The 6,000-nt window shown below is 42.8% G+C and overlaps 1 long non-coding RNA gene across 1 annotated transcript; it reads right to left on the minus strand.

Annotated features, from left to right (window-relative positions):
- Positions 1–4,829: 4,829 nt before the first annotated feature.
- On the minus strand, positions 4,830–5,649 carry LOC137476666 (uncharacterized). The gene is made up of 2 exons (XR_011000512.1): positions 5,480–5,649; positions 4,830–5,003 (listed from the first exon to the last, which is right to left on the minus strand). It is a non-coding gene; the product is annotated as an uncharacterized lncRNA (long non-coding RNA).
- Positions 5,650–6,000: the final 351 nt, after the last annotated feature.

Here is a 6,000-nt window from a genome sequence, read left to right on the forward strand (position 1 = left end):
GGCCAATTGTTAACACTGTTGCTAAGAAAATTCCATGCAGAAAATGATATGCACAGTAGTTTCAAAAATCACAATGCAATTAAAAAATCAGGAGCAGATGATTTTGCTTAGGTCTGGGTTATTTCTGTAGCTTTTAACTCTTCCTCCTTGCATAAGATTGTCAATATTAAATTTGAAGTTTTTAACTGAAAGAAAAAAATATGGAGGGGCTACTAAAGACCAGGTTCTGGACGAAGCTCGAGTACTGGTGAGTACATGAAATCACACTGTGATGATAGAAAGAACCCCCAATTTCCTAACAATATTTTTACTAGCAGTGAAACGCCAAACTTAGAGAGAAGAAGAAATAAAGGTTTCTTGGGCATTGATTTACCTTATCGTGTTGGAAGTATCACAGGTGAGGAAGAGCAGCACACTGGGTGGGATCTGGCTGGAATTTAATAAAGGCTGCTTGAGTGCCAACAGGTGTTTCCTTTTCTAGATCCCATTGGATCTTCCCTGAGGAGACACTGGTTATCTGAGCTGATTGACATTTGCAGTTCAGATTCTAGGAAGCATTACAGACAAGAAGAAAAAAAAAAGAAAAGCAAAAGACATGTGCTCTCATGAATGCATTTGGGTGTTATTTTGAGAACTGCTTATTCAGCATAAATGCTTATTCAGCTCTGTTGACATGGAAGTGGATAGGTAGCAGGGTCTCAAGACAAGACCCCATCAGCACAACTTTTAAAGCCACAACGTATTATCTATATTCTGCCAGGATTTTTTGTCATAAAACATGTATCAGTGTGTATTTGTTGTTTTGACTTGCTTGATTTTCCCTAAAATAATTATTATTGTCATCATACTGGTTGAAAAACTTTGCCACAGATAGAAGTTTTGAGAAATGGTGACAAAACTGAAGTAAAATGCAGTATGTCTGTAATGAGCAACAGTAACTGTAGCCTTTTCCAAAGAGTGATGGCTATATTATGGGAGGCACTATCATGATACTGAGTTTATATGCATTTATTTTTAAATCATTAATTGAATACCTGCCAGGTTTGTGGCCATCATTAGGTTTTGGGATCAATGGCTGCACCAAGGTGAATGAGTGGAGGCTGGGGGTGTGAGGTGGGGCTGTGCACATCCCCTGGCTGTGTGCAGCAGTGTCTTGCCTGCTGCTGGAGCCAGCAGCCAGCTCAGAACAGCAAACAGCTCAGCTGCACAGCAGACAGGGACGAGATGGGAGCTGCAGATGGTCTTGTCACCCTCTGATGGGTACAGAAGGTAGGAGACACTTCTGCCCTAGGGACACTGAGTGACAAGATGTCCCTTTTCTGTGCAGAGCTGCACTGTGCCTCACCTGGGCCAAGGAGCCCCAGGTCCAGTGCTCACATGGTCACAACATGATCCCAGAGGATGCAGTGCCAGCCAGTGCCTGTGAGATGGGGGAGAAGTAAGTCTGCAAGGCAATTTATAGATGAGTAAGAGCCTTGCCTATGTCTTCCCATGGAGTAAAGGCAGATGAGGTTTTGTGTGAACTTGTCTCCTCTGCAGGGCCAGGAAGTCAGTTGTTCATTTTTCTCTCTCAGCTCTTTTTTTATATGTATGTATTTGTTTAATAATGTTTGAGAATTAAAAGCAGGAGAAACCACAGTGCATTTTCTGCTGCCAATGAGCCAGTGACTTACCTGTAATTAAAGAGGAGGTAAACTCATTTATTTGTTGATTCAGGTTGGGCAGGGAGGAGTACATTGACTCTTCCTTGCCCAAAGTAGTATTGGGTAAATGTCATTCACTCCGGTGGATAGAAAAAGTCACTCTTATATCTTCACTTAAACTGTAAAAACACAACCAGTCCCACAAAACAGATGACATCTAGGAAAGCTCCGAGTAGATAAATTCTATTCTTTGCAGCATTAAGTCACAATGTGTTGTTTCTCCCACCCTCAGCAGGGGGGGAAGTCTGCCCTACAAATCAAAATTCTTACAGGCTTAATCCTTAATACCACAAGGCAGTCTCCATCACGTGAATCTTTGGTCCAAGGAATATGCAGTACTGCAGATAAAGACAGAGAGATCCTATTAAAAGTTAAATCCCCTACTGTTCCCTGCTGTGCTCTGGGTAGAGGACATGCAAAGTGGCAGTACTGCAAGTGGACAAGGCTGAGACAGAATCTGTGGTCTTGAGGGTTCATTTAAGATAGGGTTAGCAAGCAGCCTTTTGGACTCAGAAGCTAATTTGTTCCCTTTTTTCCCCTTATAAGCTGTCATTGTAACACATCGATCCATGATTCTTCCCCCTGGAGAACCTGACTGTAAGAGGTCCTGGAAAGTATAGTCAGAAGGCTCAGGTCACATCACTACACCCTACCCATTTCACTGGAAATATGTCCACCACTGGAAAAGGCTGGAGAAGGCTGGTGTTGACCAGTTATGTTAGTTTTGGTTTAGGAAAAAACAAGCAAGCTTGTATATAAATGCTACTGCTATATCTATTCCTGCTAGTGCTTCTAGCTTTGACTGGAGCACACCTTTCTCCTGAACAATACCCACACATTCCTGTAAGGAAGGGCACACTGCAGGACCTAACCAAAGAACATGCAGCTGGTGGGTGTGACAGATGGGAGACAGCAAGGTAACAGTGAGATAATTAGGATTAGAACCATAAACAGCAGCGGTGGCAGACACTATGAGAGACACTTGAATTAAAATTGGATGTTTGCTTATGAAGAGTTCATTGCTTCCTGCCTGTTTTCACCAAAAAAACCAAGTTGCTTTGACATCACAGTTAGTTGCTATGGAAATGCTGATGCTACCAAAGATAGGACTGCGCTGGAGGGCTATAAAAAGTCCTGGAGACCCAGCTGAGTCTGTACATATTTAGGAAAAGCCAGCACAGCATTTATTTTTGGCAGTGGCACAACAGCCCATTCATGTGACAGAATGTGACACCAGAAGTGGATAAGGGAACATCACAAAACAACAGAGTGCCATGATGCTGAGGTGGGGAGGGAGGGGTCAGAGTTAGGACTATGGGGAAAGTAGAGTACTTAAACCAGTACCACCCTGGCAGTAAACCCAAAAAACACAAAGTAAATTTTAGAAAGAGGAACTGCTAGAAATGGAACTTCTCTGTTCCCACAAAGTTGTCATAGGCTTTAACAACCTTGTGAGAGATGTCTCCTAGATAATTTTAAATCTCAGTAAACAGAGAACCATAGAATCATGTAGGTTGGAAAAGACTCTTAAGATCATCAAGTTCAAAGCTAATGCTGCCAAATCCACCACTAAACCATGTCCCTAAGTACCACAAGTACATGTCTTTTAAATACCACCAGGAATGGTGACTCCACAACTTCCCTTGGCAGCCTATTCCAATGCTTGATAACCCTTCCAGTGAAGTATTTTTTCCTAATATCCAATCTAAACCACCCCTGGTGCAGCTTGAGGCTGGATTTACATTGTGCTATCACTTGTTACCAGGGGGAAGAGACTGGCCCCTACCCAGATAGACCCTCCTTTCAGGCAGTTGTAGAGAGTGATGAGCTCCCCACCAGCCTCCTTTCCTCCAGGCTAAAGAACTTCAGCTCCCTCAGCTGCTCCTCGTAAGATTTGTCTTTTCCAATACTATAGTTGTTGTTTACAACTGGGATGTCAGCAGGTTGGCATTATCATGATCATCATGAATACTTTTAGACCTGGTTAAAAAAAATCCCTTTTCAACCCTCCTTTTTCTAACTCAACTTTAAAAAAAACCCAAAACAATAGCTGAGCTTTTCTGCCTCTCAGCAGTTGAAAAATGAGGAATGATAGCCTGAGCAAAATTTATCTGACATTGTTGTCATCTCTCTGAAGGAGATGGATACAGAAGCATTGTTCCTATGAGAGAAGGATTTCACCACAAACCAGCTGCTCACCAAGTTTATTAGGACACTGAGTCACATCACAGGCAGAATGGACAGGTCCACCAGAGGCACTTCTGTGCCCAGGAGTCTGCTCCCTGTGTGCCACACTGCTGAGGTCTGTCTGTGGATGACAGCTGGAAGCAGGAAGGAAGTCTCTGGTGCACTGCTCTGGCAGGCCAGGTGGGCTGCACAGTGGGTCAGCTCAGGCTTCACTTGATGCGTTTGAAATCTGTGTCATGATTGTGGCTTTCAGGGTACAACATTTTCAGAGGAGCTTTGACTCCTGGGCAAATGCACCTTTACCCACATGAGGCTTCATTTGGGCTCCTATCTGTATTCCTATTCCAGAAACTTAATGGAAGATTTGCCTCCACAAAGCCTAATGCCAGCAGCATTTTCCTCCTCCATTAAATACCCCCAGGCTATTGATATCAGTCAGTAGTACTGAGTGCCCCTTCCCCTCCCAGCACAGCTCTAACACTTCAGCAGCCACAGTCTTTACTCATGTTCTGCATCCCATCCAAAAAGCAGGACAGCACTTTCTTCACACACCAGTTTGTTCAGCACTGAATGAAAAGGGGCATAAGAACAGAAAACACTACTTGGGCTTTCAAGCACTGTCACCAGTTTCATAGACAAATCCATCACACCCATCCATACTCCTTTTGGGCTTCACTTAAACTAGGCAAAACCAGGGAGAAATGCTACACTCACAAAGGATGTTTCTGTAGTCCATAAAACCACATTGTGATATGACTGAGCAGTTATGATAGGGATGCTGCAGAAAAGTCCTCTGGTCTTCCCTCTGCTTTGTTTGATGCCACAGCAATTTAGCCAGGGCAGAAATTACTCTCCACCCCGCAAGCTCAAGAGAGACCTGTAGCATTTGTATAGAAATGGAGAGTCTGGGGGAAAAAAAGGCAAGAAGAAAACAAACTGGATTAAAACAGACTTTCTTCATTTAATAAATTGTTGCATCAATCTAAGATGAAACCTTGTAGATACAAAAGTCGGAGAACACAAATTGTTCCAGTGCATGTCTTTGCTGGAAATGTTTTAGGACATGTGCTCTCACTTCTCAGGGAAAGACAAATAACGCCTTTGTTGTAAACTCTGGAAAGAAAAGCAAAGACTTTTATTCTAAAGCTGTCCAGCAGCTGAGACATCCATGAAACAGCTAAAAGCCTTCTGACTTCTCGCTTAAGTTTACACATACTCCTATATATCCCAAATAAATGTGTTAGATTTTTTTGCCAACATGTGTCATTATTCTTTCTCTTCTCAACTAATGCATAACTAATGCATACATAGATGCAGGATTTACAGACAGGAATTATCTCTCCTCCTCCATTCCTGATTACCTGGCTGAACAGCCACAGCCTTTCTGATTTATTCATGTAAGATAGGATCTTCACTCCTTGATCATCTCAGTAACCTTTTCTTGTGCATACTCATCACAGCCTGAATTAATCCTTCTTGGAAGGGAGAGTAGAGTGTGGGGGGCTGTGCCTTCACAGAACGGTGTCTATTTCTTTGCTTCCTGCATCCTTAGAAATAACTGCCCAGGGATCAAGAATCACTCTCCTCACCTTATGCTAAGGACTGGAATGTTTCCATCTGAAGAAAAGAAGTGAGTCACACCACTTCCTACAGAGGCAAGTAAAGATTCCTGGTTGGGCAAAAGGCAAACACTGCTGGCAATCATTAGCCACAGATGTGCTGTCATAATGATTTGGGTGGCATAGACAGAGCTTACTTTATTGTTATAAAGTATATATATACAGAATTGCAGTAAATATACAGAATTGCAGTAAATCATTCAGAATGAAAAATGGGAGAGTCCTGATTTAAGCAGGAACCTGTATCACTGAAGCAGACAGAGAAATAGGTCTGAAATGAAGCTGTGAGTTGCTGTGGTTTTTTTCTCCTCCACCTTCTCTCCTTTCCCTGTCCTGTTGACCTATGAATTACAGAATTACAGAATATGCAGAGTTGGAAGGGACCCACAAGGATCACCAAGTCCAACTCCCATCCCTGCACAGCACCATCCATGTCATGTGTCACACCATGTGCCCAAGAGCATTGTCCAAACACATCTTGAGCTCTGTCA

This window comes from Anomalospiza imberbis, chromosome 6, assembly GCF_031753505.1.
Source record: "Anomalospiza imberbis isolate Cuckoo-Finch-1a 21T00152 chromosome 6, ASM3175350v1, whole genome shotgun sequence".
In the NCBI taxonomy this organism is placed as follows: domain Eukaryota; kingdom Metazoa; phylum Chordata; class Aves; order Passeriformes; family Viduidae; genus Anomalospiza; species Anomalospiza imberbis.